Source organism: Mytilus galloprovincialis, chromosome 14 (assembly GCF_965363235.1).
Source record: "Mytilus galloprovincialis chromosome 14, xbMytGall1.hap1.1, whole genome shotgun sequence".
Lineage (NCBI taxonomy): Eukaryota > Metazoa > Mollusca > Bivalvia > Mytilida > Mytilidae > Mytilus > Mytilus galloprovincialis.
Window position 1 is genome coordinate 31065623 of NC_134851.1, and position 20066 is coordinate 31085688.

Consider the following 20066-nt stretch of genomic DNA (forward strand, 5'->3'; position numbering starts at 1 on the left):
TCAGAAGATTTGCCTCTTAATAAATATGAATCAATGATTAATTTTTTGAAAAAAGTAGGAGTCACTAAACTTGAAAACTTAAAATTCAATGACAGAATTAAGTATGAAAGTTATTATTCGGCTACAGAAATCCTTGATGCCATTGATTTGGAAATTGAATCAGAGATTGATGAAAAAATTTCAAAATCGCCTTATGTTACCATTCTAGCAGATGAAAGTACTGACATTTCTAACAATAAAAAGATTACCATTAATGCAAGGATTATTAACCCAGAAACATCAATTCCTGAAACTGTATTCCTACGGGATAAATCTTACTCCGATGGAACTGGTGAAGGTTTGACCTCGGTTATTACAGAGGAAATGGCAAAACACAACATTACTAATGACAAACTTATAGGTTTTGGCTCTGATGGAGCAACTGTAATGTCAGGGTCTGATAAGGGTGTTAAAGGGCGGTTGATGGAATTAAACCCACATATGATACACATTCATTGTATGGCTCATAGGTTAGCCCTTTGTACAAGCCAAGCAGCAGAAGGTGTTCAATTAATGAAACATTATCAGGAATGGTTGACTTCTGTATTTTATTACTTCAAAGCTTCCCCAACAAGAGAAGGTGAATTACATGAAGTACAGTCAGTACTAAATTTACCAATATTAAAATGCAAAGAGATACATGCTGTCAGATGGTTATCCTGTTTTGAGGCTGTGCAGGCGGTTTATCGTAGTCTTGATGCTCTCATTTCATACTTCCATAAAAGGCAAGCATCAAAGGACCCAAAGGCAAAGGGCTTATTAAAAAAAATGGCAACAACTAGTTTTATATATATCACTTATATGCTGATGGATGTACTACCAATAGTGTCGCAGTTATGCTTAACCTTACAAAAGCAAGACCTTGATGTTGCTGTTGCAAAGGTATGTACTTGACAAAGTATTTATTGTTTTGACCAAATAATATTTCTGTATGATGGCCATCATCGACCATTTAACATTTGTTTTTTATATGATTGCCAAATCAAATTAATGAAAATAATTAATATGAGACTAGTTGCTAACTACTACATCTATAATCTATTATTATTTGGTCTCTGTTGTGACTGATCTGTTTGACAATCATACCACATATTCTTATTTCTTTACTCAATTGTATAACTATTATTTTATGAATAATGGACTTTAATCAATAATATTTATTTATATTTTGCACATTCTTATTCACTTCCAATATTTGTATACCTTAAAAAAAACGTATGCTTAACACGTCTTCTACTGATTGTAAGTGTGTCTTGACAGATGCAAGAATGATCTTCTGCAGTACAAGGAAAATACCCAGATTTTTCCAACTCATTTGGAGAACTTTGATACTGATATACAGTTAATTGATGGCCATCAAGAATTCAAAGGACACATTCTGTTTAAATCCAACACAAATTTTAATGCATTAAAGAGTTTTTTTGTTAACAAACTCTTGGACAATTTAACTAAACGGTAATTAAAAGTTATTACAGCTTTCAGGATTAGTCTGGCTACAGCACTGGTCTTCATAGTTCCAGTTCTTACAAAAACTGAAATTAAATCTAAATTGCGGATATACAGTTGTATATATTAATATTTATTTATAAACTAAAGTACTAGCAGCAGTCAAAAAATAATATTCATATGATCTTACAATCATATTTTATTGTTTTATAACATTAACATCAAAATAGTACTCATTCAGTCTTTACTTTTCTGTGTTGTGTTTTGTAGACTATTGTTTGTCCTTTGATATTATGTTCGAATTTGAACAAATCTTTGGTATATAACCTTTAGCCTCTCTAGATCATTCAATCAAAAACTATTTATTCATTTCAGGTTTCCACAGCAAAGTCTCATGAATAATTTCTTTGTTCTGGCAATGAGAAGTATCAATATGGAAGATGATATTGACAAGTTTGGTGTAACAGAAGTTGGTGAACTGCTAGACCATTTTGGGAAAGAGAAGGTTTTAATTTTAATTTTGATTGATTGTTTGATTTTTCTATAATTTACAATCATAATATTATGACATTTCAGTTGAATTTCCTGTCAACAAGAATAATGTTTGACATACATGTTTTTTAAAATCCAATCTGTGTCAATGATTATGTGATCATCAAAATTAATAAAATGATCCAAAGTTAGTGTGACTAGTATGTAAGATAATAAAGCTAAAGTGATTTTTAGCTGTTTACAGTTCAAAATTGTTATAAACTTTATTGTTATCCATTTCAGGTGCATAAAGGAAAAGTGTCTGCCCCCATATTTGATAGAGATATTGTATTGAAAGAATGGAGGGAGGCAAAGCTAATTGTAAAATCACTCAAATATCCAGTAGACAGAATGAAGCATCTGTGGCAACTTCTGACTGTACATCACACAGAAGATCTACCCAACATCATTAAGCTGGCACAGATATCCCTTATTATTCCTTTACACACTGCTGACTGTAAGAGGACATTTTCTATTCAAAATCAAATATTGACCCCAAAAAGGAACCGTCTCAATCACGAACAGTGTGACAAACTTATAAGAATAAAAATGCATGGCAAGGGTTTGGCACACCATAACTTCAAATCCTCACTTGAAAGGTGGCACAAGAAAAAGATAAGACTCTTGAAATCAAGATCTAAATATTCTAGTCAATTAACCTAAACTTATATGTCTAGATCAACTAATTATAGGCTGCTATTATTACCATAAACAATGTTGAAAGCTCTAGTCTCTCAGTTTTATCCAGTATTTCATACAAAGAAAGATATGGTGTTTATCTGTTTAATTTTATTTTGATACTATCTCTTTGATGGTACATGTTGTTACTTGCACATTGTTGTATTGTACTGTATTGTTTGATGATTGATATGTTTATTTTAAGTTTCATCATGTTATGATGTCTTCTCTAAATAATAAAAGTTAGTCTGGTCATATGTTGTTCAGTTGAGTTCTATACTATAGACTAGTAAGTTCATAGGTCACTCACATTTTAATTTCTAAATGATGTATCATGTATCATATGATGAACAAATACAATGTTAGTCTTTTTCACAAAAATCATATATATCAGCATGAACTAAGACCTAAATTATCACTGAATTTACAAAAGCAAAGAGACAATGCAAATTAGAATCACAAGGTTAGTACCTCTTTGCTGAAACATACATTTTTGGGTTGTTTTTTTTTTTGGTTATAAATCAATGGCCCATTCATTTGACAACAAGGCCCATTAAATCTCAAAATGGCCCATTAAATATTGTTTTGGGGGGCCCTGGGCCCATACTGAAAAAATCCTTCCAGATCACTGAGGAGTATACGATAATTCTACCTACCAGTTAAATATATATGTTTAATAGTCTATACCTGTAACTTGGCATTGCACAAGGTCATGTTTTTCTCTGGATGTTTATGACATCTTTACACTAAATCCATTGGATGTTGGATGTGTACGGATTGATAGTTTAGTCTTAGTTGCATGATTTTTTTTATTAGTTGTTAGTGGCTTTGAACTAGCTGTCAGATAACTGCGAGTACTCTCAGATCTGTTCATTTTGTCTTTTTGTGTCGGGATGTATAAGTACCGGGCCACGTCCACTTGTATTTTTGTCCATCTGATGAGTTAAGCCTTTTTCAACTGATTTTTATAGTTCGTTCTTATGTTGTACTGTTATACCACTGTCCCAGGTTAGGGGTGGGATCCCGCTAACATGTTTAACCCCGCCACATTATTTACGTAATATGTGCCTGTCCCAATTCAGGAGCCTGTAATTTAGTGGTTGTCGTTTGTTGTGTGTTACATATTTGTTTTTCGTTCATTTTTTACATAAATAAGGCCGTTAGTTTTCTCGTTTGAATTGTTTTACATTGTCTTATTGGGGCCTTTTACAGCTCACAATGCGGGATGGGCTTTGCTCATTGTTGAAGGCCGTACGGTGACCTATAGTTATAAATGTCTGTGTCATTTTGGTCTTTTGTGGATAGTTGTCTCGTTGGCAATCATACCACATCTTTTTTTATATTGTCAAATAGAACAGTTTGTGTAACTGGATACTCGAATCATCGTTCAACCGGTTAGCCGTTTAACCGGTTGTTTAAGTTGATGTTTGTAGACCCTATCTATAGTGTTCTACGTCTTTATAATACGATAGATTCTAGTTTGGTATTATAAGGCATTGTAAGGCTTGTCTGTGAGAATTCTGGCGATGTTTGTAATAACTTCCAATTAAGAAAATAAACAAATGTCTTGATCTCGTCAAATTGAAAAATGTCTGAAACCGACAGAACAGATTTAAGGGAACTATATGTTTCAGTATTTGGCCTATGCCCTTTTGTCAAGCAATACGAATTTAGTCTCATGTACGATTACTTCACGTCAAAGTTCGGAAGTCTGTACTTTACTTTGATAGTTTGAATATACACGAATGACGTTTTGATAATTTCTTACGTCAAAACATACAATAGTTAACATGAGAGTAACTTGTTTAAAAAAAAAAAAATTGAAGCTAGCATAGATTTGAGGATAATATGTATAAAGGAAAAAAGTGTTTTAATACTGTGTTAATATAATTTATAGATTACTGGTTAGGTGGAACAGACGAACAAGAAGAAGGTGTTTGGATATGGTCACTAAGTCAGAACGTTGTCACCTTTACTGATTGGAATAAGGGAAACCCAAGCAATAGCAACGGCAATGAAAATTGTCTTTCATTGTGGGAGTACTCCGGACATAAATGGAATGATGTCCCATGTCACTATTCAATGCGATTTATCTGTGAAAAAGGTATGTGCTTTATGTTTCTTTTCAAATGTTTATTAAATACATGTAGCAAATGAACGATCGTATGTTTTGATTAAATTTTCTAATATGATTCAAAAGTTTTACATTCATTTCAATTTATAACATTTGCAATGTTATTTTCCCCCAAAAAAAATAACAAAATACGAAGGGCTTCGGCTTCTTTATTAAAACATTGGGTATATTTAACACAAAAGTTGGTTTCCTTTTTATTAAGTCTCCCAAACAAAGTTTGGAGACTTACTGTTTTTGCTCAGTTCTTATTATTTTTATTCCGCCACTTTAAAAATGAATTTGTCCGCAGCGTTTCTCCAAAATCGCTTGTCAGATTTACTTAGGGTTTCATAGAATGGTAGACTAATATGTGTAGGTGAACCATCAATCTTTCGTTTGTGCATTGGGGTCTATTAAGGGGTATTTTGGGTGGTAGAAAGGAGGGAGGGGTTTACTATAGAACCCTATGGGATTTTATTTTCTAAAATTTTCAAATGAATATAACTTGAAAACTGTAGGTGATAGATACATGCAGGCTTCAGAGATGATTATAGGACAATAAAATAAATCACATGAAATATAGGGGGAGTCCTTAAGGGTCATCCCCACCCCTTTCAATTTGAGAATATGGTTTTATCTTGTAATCGGTCCAGATCCCCACCCCTAAACCATATATATTCTTGAATGGGATGATAACACAAATCAAATGAAATTAAAGGGAAGTCCCCGGGGGTCAACCCCGACCCGTTCGATTTGAGAATGTGCTATTATTTTGTAAACGGTCCAGATCCCCACCCCTAAACCATATATATTCTTGTAGGGGATAATAAAACAAATGAAATGAAATAAAAGGGAAGTCCCGAGGTGGTCACCCCATCTCTTGTTTGAAAACTTGTAAACGGTCAACATCTCGACCCTAAACCATATACATTCTTGTATGGGACAATAAAACAAATCAAATGAAATGTAAGTAAAGTACCTGGGGGTCAACACCACCCCTCCTGTTTGAATACTTTGAAATGGTGGAGATCCCCACCCCTAAGCCATGTATATTCTTGTATGGGACAAAAAATCAAATCAAATCAATATGGGACCATATGAATGGCGAGTTATGGGAGCTTTGTTTGGGAGACTTCGTAACAGCATCCTGTTACAATTACCTCTTGTTTAGCTAGATATTAAGCAGATAAGTAAAGATGACCATAACTAAAACTTTCTGATTCCTTTCATGTGTTATTTAATTATTGTTTACAATATTTTTCTTTTCTTAATTTTTCTCACTTTGCACATGGTTTTATATTTTGTTTCATACGACCTTTAACGTTTTAAATGATATGTTTTTTTGACAAGAATAACTTATCTTCTTGCAGTTATCTAAAATAATACTTACGGAATTTACTATTTTTTGATAAACCATCATCAAACTCAGATTGTTGTATAATAAGTCTGACAAATCCAGCAATGGACGAATTGTTACATTTCTTTAGGAATAGCATACATACATTTTTTTAACGTACCACTTGTTATTTAGGTAATTTTCTATGCTTTACCACTTAAAGTGAGGTATACGTAATAGCACACCTCTCGTGTAATTTTAGAAACAAAACTGTGCGTCGTTTGTAACACGAGTTTTCTCATTTACATGAAACGGAAATACATAGTATTTCTATGAGTTATCACTTAAGCTGTTCTTTACAGTTGTCGTATAAAACACATTGTTATCGACCCCTAGTCGTCGTCTATAAGTTATGTCATTATCACATATCGATAATTAGCAAAGTCACGTTTGTGTACTGTTTCAATATTTCAAACTCAAATTCAAAACTCCAGAATCCCAATTATGTTTCTAGCGCATGCACAGGTTGAGCAAAATGTGTGAGCCAAAGGGAAATCAAACTAACGAATCGATCCCGTTTGAATATCTGAAGATCTTTATATAATTGTATTTATTATATTACTGGCAATGTATAACCGTGGTTTCCCAGTTAAATACAAAATGAAATAAACTACGTTAGTTCACTCATCTGACGTCATACAACAACATGAACAATAGGTGTTTTCAAGACGTCTTCGATGACGTCGCATCACAGCAACGGTGAATACTTAAACTTCCATTGCCAATATAATTAAAAGAATAACTATTTTTCCGTATTCGAATTCTTTGATTACATTTGGATTAGTTATTCAATGGGTAATTTTTAGAATTATATAATCTGCTCTCTGGTGGAGTTGCTGTCTCTTTCACATGTTCCCCATTTCAATTCTCAATTATACATTTTTCTATTACAGATTTGTTGAATTAAGTTGGAGAAGAAGGAAAGATATAGAAGACAAAGATCGCTGAATGCATGCACGCCTGTGCTTCAACAATTTCCCAATATATGAAGAGTTAATTTGTCTTACACATAATTGTAAAAAACTTTCATGCTAGATCTTTGTTGTTGCTTTATTTACTTGTTTAGAGGCTTGTATTGTTATATTTAATGATAGTTAACCACTCAATATAACTGTTGGTGTATAGAAAACAGTTTACATAAATAGGCTACTTATTTAAAAAAAAATCTAAAGAATCTTTTAAAATATGTTTATCCGTTTTTTAAATCTTATTAACATCAATTTTAAACTATACACATGGAAAAAAATATTGCAACACCTTGATTTTGTAAAACTTGAAAAATCAGTCCCTTATTATGGATGGAATATGATAAAATATTTGTAAAATAATACTGAAACGTAGTTATTGATATCATTGACATTACAACGAACAAAACATGTATGAAAAAAAAAAATTTTCATAACAAAATGAAAGTAGTTTTTTTATACAAAAAAAAACGCATTTTACAACTTTAACTGTCAGACATTTCAAAATTAATCATTAGATGATTGCTCACATCATTGTTGATCGTTATACGCCAAAGAATTAGTACTTTTTGCGCAGCCTCCAGTAGCGATGAGCCGATCTCGACCAGTTCTTGTTTAAAGGCTCCTGTATGGTCATCACTTTCGTTATAGGATTGTATTGTTTGTAATGGATTTCCTTCTGACCAACCTTCATTATTCTTGATTTTTCCTAGCAGATGTTATAGGGGGTCTTCTTGACCTCGGAAGGTCTTTAACATCGTTTCTTGCCTAATTTTTATTCTCAAAACGACTTATAGTGGAATGGTGATGACCGGCAATACGTGCCATTATCACAACGAAAAACCTGCTTCCCTCATGCTGATTTTCTGCCATCTTGCTGCAGTTATGAGATGTGGATATCCAATTGCAAGGTGTCAATCACATAAATTTATAAGCTTGGTTATTTTAAGTGTTGAAAACAATGAGGATGAAAACATCTATTTTAGCTGCATTTGCAGTTACGAACTGATAGAGTCGATATTTATTGATTAAACTCCGGTGATATTAAAATAATGTTTAACTAGTTTTATTTCAACAAATTATTTAACGAAAACATTAAAAGTGTTTTTTTTTTTTTTTTAATTTGAATTTCCATTTGGTGTTGCAATACTTTTTTCCATGTGTATATTATTTTACAAAATAAAGCTGTCAATTGATGTGCTATCAACTGATCTGGAATGTCGATTTAAGAATTCAGGGCAGTGATTACCCGCTTGATAAGTGACATGTGTGTTAGTTGATCTGACAAAATCATTGTGATTAGACTATAGGAAGAGTATTGTGTGGTATTTAGCGATTTCAATAAGATAAATATGAACAACTAATTTGATTGATTGCCGTGATTATAATTGATGATGGGTTTTCTTATTGGTCTTCATTTATACATATTTAATTTGCATTTTGCCAATGACAGTAAAAGATTGTTTATCGTTTAAAGCTCAAAATCAGACAGAATACATACAAATGTATCGTGTATGCTGCTTTATATTTTATTTTTAATTGCTGTGATCAATGTTTAATTGGTAATCTAGATACATATTTTGTTGATTTGCTGTATATAAACCTATGACCCCCACCTATAAAATCGAATGCTGTATTAGAAACTAAATGTACCATCTTTTAATTGATAATTCAAATTGCAAACTATTTTTGATCAAAACAGGAATTTTCAAACATCTGCGTGTTTGTTATATTTGCCATGTGTTTACTTAAACGACTAGTAAAGAAAAAAAGCAGACCTACTAGATTTAAATTAAAGATCTAGTGTGTTTCTCACTCTTGACGATTGACCAAATGACTCAGAAATTTACAAATTTATGTCACCTTCCGGCATTCTAAAATAACAAAAGCCCATAACACATAGTCAGAGCGCCCTATATAATTGTTCTAAGATACAACTATAAATATATAAATGTGAATATATATTTGAGTCTTGTTGGTTTGAGATGATGATGCATACTTTTATTTTTTTAAGTTCGATAATATGTAAATGACGCTATTCTAAAAGAATCGTTTTATTTCTTAAGAACACTAACAAATGTAATAAGAATATAATCATTTAACACAATACAGTTTTAAAAAGACCAAGGACAGTTTTCATATTTATTGTCTCTCTGTTTGTCTATTTGAATTACACCATCAACGTAGCCATGGTAGAATATTATTTAGATTTTTTTATATCAGGATAACATTTTGTTCAATTGTTTTATGTTATTAAGTATTAATATTTGTATCATTCGTAGCATCACATTTAAATGTTTGAGGTATTTTGCTGATAGTATTGAGGCATATTGAGTTACCATGGCGACAACCTTCTACTAGGATGATATTAACGTTATATTTAAGTACAATTAACAATTTGTACAGTTATAGGTGAATTGTACACGGTTTATATTTTTCTGTTCTTGAACAAATGGATATTGTCTACCTTGTAAACTTTGTAAGCTTAAACATCAGAAGCGTAGCCGTGTTATAAGTGCTATGTTAAATACCGAAAAATGTCAAATGAGCAAAATAGAAATATATTCAGGACGCAATTATACATGATTTGTTCATAATGAGGGAGAAATGAGGGGATTAATTTTCAGTTTGAATTATTTTTTATCGAACCTACTTTCTGAGGATTTCGGCAAAAATGATATTTAAAACATGATTATTTCATCCTTTAATTTCGTAAATGATTAACTGTTCGTGATATTAAATAGATTAAGTCAACATATAAGTATACGTCCGTTAAAGGAAGTTTACAAGAAATCCTTTACTTTGAATTCAAGACGTTAAAAGGCATAAAGGATATCAAGTGTATATAATTATTATAAATAATCTACAACTGATACATAAAGATCAATTTTACCAAAAAAGACAAAAGTACGAGTAAAATACCTCATACTTTGCAATATCTGTAATAGTGTTTATTTATGTACTACATGTAATTATCATGATTAAAGCTTTGCTGTATGTATCCTGTGTGTTCTTTGTAGTAAAATAAAATATTTCATTTATTAAACTTGTGTTCATTGCTGTTGTTTTATTTATTAGTTGATATTGATATTAAAAGATATTTGAATAAACAGGAATGTCGAAAACCGCGAGCTTGAAGATTTACATGATCTAAACAGCCTGTTTTGTCAGGATGTTTTTTAGTATCAATCTTAACTGATCACTGAAGTTTAAACACAAACAAAAACTACTTATGTTTGGACCAAACAATAAATCAAAACAAGTTCAAGTGTGCGTATGAAATCAGTACTTTAATTTCGTTGTATACGATACGATTCTCTGCAAATACATTAATTATCAATCATAAATAACAGTGAAACTAAATTCCGTTAATCATAAAAATAATATACAATACATTAATTACTTCTCATAGCAAATTAACCTGACGATATCGGGATATGGGTATTTAGTCGGATCTTAACACGTACTTGTGATTTGTTTAAAACCGGTTTTAACGAAGAAATGTCGAAATGTTCAGATCTTAATTAAATCTGTTTTTGGGTAAGATGGTGCAAGCATACGAATTTTATTGCGTCTTACACTTTGAGAAGCGAATAATCTTTAGCTACCTTATTTAAATATTGTGTAAAAACGTTAATTATGAGCTATGAAAGTCAAGTGGCTCAAGCATTTTACTGAGGAAGTTTTAAAAAAAAATGCAAAGAAATATTTTAACAGTGGGTTAGATTTCATTAGTCTTTACTATCTATAGATTAACAACTTTTGGTTATATTTATAATTTAAAATCATCATTGAAGGTGGAGCGCCATTGCACAGATAATTAATTATATTGATGTGCCATTTGTATGCAAGAGTGACATTCCGTTGTATTATGTGCCAATTCGAAAAAGTTATGCGAGTATTGTCTCCCTTTAACAGGTTCATTATTTTATAATTAAGTTTAGGTTTCTGATATAAATTTGAATAGTTACAAAATGTATCAATTCAATATATTTCAGTTTTTGTTATTGGTGTATCAAAAACAGTGATGTACGAATATAATTTCATAAATTTGTAACGTTTAAAATGATTACATACCAATATTTAATTGTAGCTTATTTAACGTTAAATCAACTTTCCACTATAAACAAATGTTATTTTATACAAATATAAGGACCTTGTTAGCTAAATCTACAAATTTTATTAGATATTATGAATTTTTATTACAATAGATCAATATGCTACTTCTCAATCATAATCAAATATACAGAAACCTGTTTTCTGATAAAAGTACAAAGTTTACACAAATGATTAAATCAATATATTTCATTACGGAACATTATTGCTAAAGAAATTAATGATAAAGTCGGATTAAATATATGCTTACCGATTATGCTCTCTTATAAAAATCATCTTGTGTGTCCAAATGAAATTCAAATAATAAACGGCCGTAAACAAATTGAAATAACATTCATAGGAAAACATAACGTCATTAAGACGGACGGCAAATACAGCAAATATATTTAGAGCCGTAAACGTCAATAATTACATAGAAAAAAATAGCTTTTACAAAAAGCTTACCTATAGACTAAATAGTGGCAGCCAAGTGACCATGTATACACTATTAGTGCTTATATATAAATGTATCTTCTACCAAATATTCAAAATAAGAATATAGATAAATATAACTCTTACACTTCTCACCATGAAATTCTACAATTTCATAAAAAAAAATGTTAACACACACAAACAAAATTATATATACAATCTATAAATCTGAACCTTCTAGTAAACATAGTTTTGTTATTGGTCTTACTAATTCTGATTTGTGAGTTTTGACAACACAACTGCGTACATGCCCATCCCGACCCACTTTAACCTCGGTAACTCTGCCCAACGGCAATTGTCCTCTTTGCACATTAACCTCAGCTACTATTACGATATCGCCTTTTCATAAATCAGGGTTCGATCTTTGTCATTTTGGGTACATCTGCAATGTTGGAAGATACTCGCGAATCCATCTTATCCAGAACTAGTTTGCGAGATATTGGACCTGTTTCCACCATCGTCTAGCATAAATATCTGTCTTTTTGAAGATACCACCAGGAATACAGGAATTTGACTTCATTAATAGTAACATATTTGGTGTGAGTAAAGATGGGTCGTTGGGATCATCGCTCACTGGCGCAATAGGTCTGTCATTCAAATTTTTTTCAACCGCAGCCATCAAAGTTAAAAGCTGTTCATCATTTAGAAGCTGATTCTTTACTAACGCTCTCAAAATTGTACGAGTGGACCGAATTAAACGCTCCCATGAACCACCCATTTGACTTGCTAAAGGTGGATTAAAATGCCATTCAATCTCCTATTGTAACTTGTGTCTTCCAATTTTTTATTGGTTCCATTCTTTAATTGATTTACGTAGTTCACTGTCTCCGCTTACAAGATTAGTTCCATTGTCGCTGTACATCTTTTTGGAACACCTCGTAGGCTAATAAAGCGTTGAAAAGCGGATAAAAACGACTCCATGGTTAAGGTGTGGGCTACTACATGTACCAGAAGAACTGCTCTGGTTGTGAAATATGTAAATAGGCAACCATGTCTTTTTACGTGTGACTAACTTAACCAAACCGGGTCCAAAATAGTCGATTCCGACAAATGTAAACGGGGGTTGTCAGCAGTCATCTGTTCATCAAGCAGAGGTGCCATTTGTTGTACGCAGAGTGGACGGTGTTGACGTTTACATGGAATATAGCATCCGATTACTTCTTAACAAGACTATGTCCTTTTAAAATCCAGTATTTCCTACGTGTTGCTGCAAGCATCTGTTGTTTTCCTACGTGACCCTGATTTTCGTGATAGAAACGAACAGTTAACGAAGTAACATGATTATCTGGTAGGATTATGGGGTATTCATCAACGTTTGAGGTACTTAAGCGTCCTTTTGCTCGGATAAGCTCTTTATCGAGTACAGGATTAAGAGAAGCGATACGGCTGTCTTTTTTCACGGGCGTATCCTTCTTCAATTTTATTATTTCGCCTTTGAAGCAAGATGATTGTACATTGACTAATATTATATTGGTAGCAATGTTCAGTTCTGACAAAGTGAAATCACCAGTTCTGCACTGAATTTGATGATTAAGGCATCGTTATCTGCAATAAAATTGAACCTAATCAACCACGCCGTTCCTCGTAGTAGTTTTGTCCAGTCGGGGAAATAGTTCTTTAGATAATCAGTGGTGTTGTTTGTTATAGCATGGATCGTCACCACTTCTTAAGTACGGTGTCATTTTCAGTACCTTCTTGTAGCCCGTTGCGTAAGTCTTGTGGCCAGTATCTTGAATCTTCCAAGAGAAAGTTCGGACCATTGAACCATATATTAAGTTTCTTACTATGACAAGCGTCAATACCTCTTGATGCTATGTCCGCGGGATTCGAAGGTGAATCAACGTGACGCCATTGACCTAGACTAGTTGTATTATGAATTATGCTTAATCTATTAGCTACAAATGTTTTAAATCACCGTCATGTATTTCTAATGTAGCCCAACACTATAGTTGAGTCTGTCCAGAAGGTAACGTTATCAATCTTTATTTCAAGTTCATCATTCAGGATGTGATATAAGCGGCATGCAGTGACAGCTCTTGATAATTCAAGTCTTGGTATTGACATTTGTTTAATACGTGCTAGTCGTGCCTTTCCTATGACTAAAGAGCAAGTAATTTTGTCATTTCCATCAACTAGTCTCAGATAGGCACACGCTCCCTAACCATGTTCTGATTCATCGCTGAAAAAGTGCAATTGGGTGTTCTTAATGTGTTGAAATTGCTGTGGTCGAAAACAGCGATGCACGGACAAACTTTCAATACAGGGTAGACTCGTTAACCAATTTTTCCATTCGTCACAGTAGTATTGTGGAATTTGTCCATCCCATCAAAGCTTCAATCTGCATAAGGTCTGTACAATTGCTTCTGCATGCAGTGTAACTGGTGACACAAGGCAAAGAGGATCAAATATTGAACTTACAATTGCAGCCTGTAGCTCAATGCCAAAATGGGCATGGCCATAGAGGGCGCTCGCAGCATGAATCAGAATTTTGGAATTCCGGTATAGGGCACCTGTTAATTTGCTGTCGACAAGAAAGCAGGTGTTATGCAAATTCGTTAAACTGGTCCAGGGAGACTTGTAGTAATTGGGGGATTATTTCACTCGACCCTTGCTCTGGGCCTGACAAGTTCTACAATTTGCAGGTTTGGAAAATTGGGTTAGTGGTAACGGTTGGGTCTACATATGGCTAATTCTGGGACCTCCTCCACCTCATCTTATAGAGGGGAGGCCTACGCCTGCCAACAGGTGAGACACTAATTACTGGAGCATTGGTAATACGAGTGTTTTCCCCGGTCACTCCCCATGGTAGGTGGTGGTGTAACCGTGTTTAACTACCAGGGGTTTTATGACACTATGTCAACATAGGTCAGCTGATAGCCATTGTGTATAGGTAATCGGTAGTCACCGTGACGCCTCAACAAAATATTATAAAATACTCTGTAGCCAAAGTAATGCCACAAAGTAAAAATGTATATTCTAGTCATGAAAATGTAAATACAAGTTGGTGTAATAAAATGTATGTTTAATTCAAAGGATTGTTTTTGTATTAGTTGTAAAAGTTATAAATGAAAAACAGAGGATGGAACTCTACACAAATGAGTATAATATACAGAAAGTCTGTATCATTTTAATTTTGATATTTGTGAATTACTGTAAAACAACAGATAAAGGGAAACAACTTTAGATCTATTTTTAATCACATTATGATTAAAGGAAGGACTTCAACATAGTATAGAAATACCTCAACAACTCTTGATCGTTGTTTTTCATCTCCTTGTTATTCGTTCAGTATTGATATAGGGTCTTCTTCTATGAGTATTGCAATTAATATACAGTGCATTAATTACTTCTCAATCATAATAAAATATAAAGAAACATTTTTTTCTGATAAAAGTACAAAGTTTGCACAAATGATTTAACAATATATTTCATTTACGGAACATTGTTACAATTCTTGCTAAAGAAATGAATGATCAAGTCGGATTAAAAATAGGCTTACCGATTATTCTCTCTCATAAAAATCATCTTCTGTCCAAGTTTGATACAGATCCAGGATAGTTTATGAAAGTTATTCAAATTTAGTAATAATATTACCACAGAGTGAACGTTATGTTCACTGGCAGAACGTTATTAAAATTTCAAAAACTTCAACTACAGAGTGAATAGTTGTAGACACAGCCGCTGCCGACCACAGAATGTAAAATCATATGAATCAATTCAAATCAGAATCAAAACCAAATTAATATAAAACAACATACATGAAATATATATGAACATAAACCAATGAAAACTACTGAAGTTCAGGTACCTGACTTGGGACAGGCAAATAATGAATGTGTCGATATTTCTTATTTTGCACAATTCTTAAACATTACCCAAAGTATTTTGTCTAAACACGTGATAACGTTGAAAAGTTTCTGTAAAATGTATTATAGATAAAAAGTTTTTGATTACCAGATAACGAATTTTTGAATTTTGTTTAAAAACACAAGCATTTCAAAATTCAAATCATGCATTTGACACTGAATCGTATTCTCGATATTCATTCAGAAACCGTAAATAATGTTTGCATTTATATTATGTCATATGCATATCTCTTTCTAAACGCTAATTATTTAATAATAAAATTTCAGTTTCACTTCCATGCTCAAACGGATGGTTAAAAAAAGAAAACAAATGCTACTACTTCAGCGATGCACTTAACACTTGGATGCTAAGGTTGGTAATTCGTCATTTATATCATATTATCAGCCGTTGCTTGCACTATTATGACATTAACTAATATTCTATTTGGGTAAATAGACAAGCTATTTTATCATTTTTTTTAAAAAGATTTGATTATTAAAATTATTGATGATTTTTATTATATCATCTGAAGCTTATTCTTGCTTGAGATTTAAAAATAAAAAAAAATATCGTACTATTGCCAATGAGACAACTCTCCACAAGAAACCAAATGACATAGAAATTACCAACAGGTAAAGGTCACTGTAACAAATTACAGATTTACTGCCGCATAATAAGCTATAAAAGTCCACGAATTGACATATATAAAAAACTATTTAAACGAAAAAAAGTATATATATATATATATATATATATATATATACTTTTTTTCGTTTAAATAAGTATATATATATGTATGTATAAGTACGTCTGAGCCAGTGACACCCCTACCACAAATTTATCCATTTGATCACTAGCAGTGATGGTGATACAACATGTACAACAGCTGTCTACATTTTCATATACAACTCGTCTAAACATCAACTCAACAATGTTAGATCTGTAAATTTGTTTTCGCAAATTTTTGTTCTTCCCTCGCCGGGATTCGAACCCATGCTACTGTGATATCGTGACACCAAATCACCTGCACTGTAGCCGTCCCGCTAGACAACACGAAACCTGGACTTCATGTTTAGAGGAGTTGCATATTTAGCGAAAGCAAATTTACAGATCTAACATTGTTGGGTTGATGTTTAGACGAGTTGTATATACATGTACATAATGTACACAGCCATGTATCACCATCACTGCTGGTGATCCGATGGATAAATCTTTTGTAGAGTTATATATAAATATATAGAATCTATAAGAATCTACCAACCAACCATACATTATATATCAGTATTGTTAAAACTTTTGCACCGAAGAAGGCCATTTGTTGAGCCGAAATATTTGCAATTATTGTATAATTTATATCATCTGTTCAGTTTTTCCATCTTTGTGCGATGATATTCAACACTTTTTAGTGTTTTGTTTTCCATCTATTTATCGGTATTGTTACACAATCTTTTAGACTCATATATATATATATATATATATATATATATATATTCAACTCGTCTAAACATCAACCCAACAATGTTAGATCTGTAAATTTGCTTTCGCAAATTTTTGGTTCTTCCCTCGTCGGGATTCGAACCCATGCTACTGTGATATCGTGACACCAAATCGCCTGCACTGCAGCCGTCCCGCTAGACCACACGACCACCTGGGCTCTCATAAAAAGAGCTTTCGCTGGCCGTGTGTTACCTTTCCTCGTCAGTTTTAATCTAGCGGCGTACTACAGTACATGATATATAAGGAATGAAGATGTTATTGTTACAGATCAGCTAAATTATCTATAGTAAAGGATCCTACAAATTAATGTAATATACAGTCACAGAAAATAATTATATTTATAAGTACGTCTGAGTCAGTGACAACTCTACAACAGATGTATCCATCGGATCGCCATCAATGATGGTGATACATGGCTGTGTACATAATGTATATTCAACTCGTCTAAACATCAACCTAACAATGTTAGATCTGTAAATTTGCTTTCGCAAATTTTTGGTTCTTCCCTCGCCGGGATTCGAACCCATGCTACTGTGATATCGTGACACCAAATCGCCTGCACTGCAGCCGTCCCGCTAGACCACACGACCACCTGGGCTCTCATAAAAAGAGCTTTCGCTAGCCGTGTGTTACCTTTCCTCGTCAGTTTTAATCTAGCGGCGTACTACAGTACATGATATATAAGGCATGAAGATGTTATTGTTACAGATCAGCTAAATTATCTATAGTAAAGGATCCTACAAATTAATGTAATATACAGTCACAGAAAATAATTATATTTATAAGTACGTCTGAGTCAGTGACAACTCTACAACAGATGTATCCATCGGATCGCCATCAATGATGGTGATACATGGCTGTGTACATAATGTATATTCAACTCGTCTAAACATCAACCTAACAATGTTAGATCTGTAAATTTGCTTTCGCAAATTTTTGGTTCTTCCCTCGCCGGGATTCGAACCCATGCTACTGTGATATCGTGACACCAAATCGCCTGCACTGCAGCCGTCCCGCTAGACCACACGACCACCTGGGCTCTCATAAAAAGAGCTTTCGCTAGCCGTGTGTTACCTTTCCTCGTCAGTTTTAATCTAGCGGCGTACTACAGTACATGATATATAAGGCATGAAGATGTTATTGTTACAGATCAGCTAAATTATCTATAGTAAAGGATCCTACAAATTAATGTAATATACAGTCACAGAAAATAATTATATTTATAAGTACGTCTGAGTCAGTGACAACTCTACAACAGATGTATCCATCGGATCGCCATCAATGATGGTGATACATGGCTGTGTACATAATGTATATTCAACTCGTCTAAACATCAACCTAACAATGTTAGATCTGTAAATTTGCTTTCGCAAATTTTTGGTTCTTCCCTCGCTGGGATTCGAACCCATGCTACTGTGATATCGTGACACCAAATCGCCTGCACTGCAGCCGTCCCGCTAGACCACACGACCACCTGGGCTCTCATAAAAAGAGCTTTCGCTAGCCGTGTGTTACCTTTCCTCGTCAGTTTTAATCTAGCGGCGTACTACAGTACATGATATATAAGGCATGAAGATGTTATTGTTACAGATCAGCTAAATTATCTATAGTAAAGGATCCTACAAATTAATGTAATATACAGTCACAGAAAATAATTATATTTATAAGTACGTCTGAGTCAGTGACAACTCTACAACAGATGTATCCATCGAATCGCCATCAATGATGGTGATACATGGCTGTGTACATAATGTATATTCAACTCGTCTAAACATCAACCCAACAATGTTAGATCTGTAAATTTGCTTTCGCAAATTTTTGGTTCTTCCCTCGCCGGGATTCGAACCCATGCTACTGTGATATCGTGACACCAAATCGCCTGCACTGCAGCCGTCCCGCTAGACCACACGACCACCTGGGCTCTCATAAAAAGAGCTTTCGCTGGCCGTGTGTTACCTTTCCTCGTCAGTTTTAATCTAGCGGCGTACTACAGTACATGATATATAAGGCATGAAGATGTTATTGTTACAGATCAGCTAAATTATCTATAGTAAAGGATCCTACAAATTAATGTAATATACAGTCACAGAAAATAATTATATTTATAAGTACGTCTGAGTCAGTGACAACTCTACAACAGATGTATCCATCGGATCGCCATCAATGATGGTGATACATGGCTGTGTACATAATGTATATTCAACTCGTCTAAACATCAACCCAACAATGTTAGATCTGTAAATTTGCTTTCGCAAATTTTTGGTTCTTCCCTCGCCGGGATTCGAACCCATGCTACTGTGATATCGTGACACCAAATCGCCTGCACTGCAGCCGTCCCGCTAGACCACACGACCACCTGGGCTCTCATAAAAAGAGCTTTCGCTGGCCGTGTGTTACCTTTCCTCGTCAGTTTTAATCTAGCGGCGTACTACAGTACATGATATATAAGGCATGAAGATGTTATTGTTACAGATCAGCTAAATTATCTATAGTAAAGGATCCTACAAATTAATGTAATATACAGTCACAGAAAATAATTATATTTATAAGTACGTCTGAGTCAGTGACAACTCTACAACAGATGTATCCATCGGATCGCCATCAATGATGGTGATACATGGCTGTGTACATAATGTATATTCAACTCGTCTAAACATCAACCCAACAATGTTAGATCTGTAAATTTGCTTTCGCAAATTTTTGGTTCTTCCCTCGCCGGGATTCGAACCCATGCTACTGTGATATCGTGACACCAAATCGCCTGCACTGCAGCCGTCCCGCTAGACCACACGACCACCTGGGCTCTCATAAAAAGAGCTTTCGCTGGCCGTGTGTTACCTTTCCTCGTCAGTTTTAATCTAGCGGCGTACTACAGTACATGATATATAAGGAATGAAGATGTTATTGTTACAGATCAGCTAAATTATCTATAGTAAAGGATCCTACAAATTAATGTAATATACAGTCA

The 20066-nt window shown here is 33.6% G+C and overlaps 1 long non-coding RNA gene across 1 annotated transcript; it reads left to right on the forward strand.

The window, feature by feature from the left end:
• The first annotated feature begins 1291 nt into the window (after nucleotides 1-1291).
• On the forward strand, nucleotides 1292-2581 carry LOC143059665 (uncharacterized). The gene is made up of 3 exons (XR_012973551.1): nucleotides 1292-1494; nucleotides 1861-1990; nucleotides 2260-2581. It is a non-coding gene; the product is annotated as an uncharacterized LOC143059665 (long non-coding RNA).
• Nucleotides 2582-20066: the final 17485 nt, after the last annotated feature.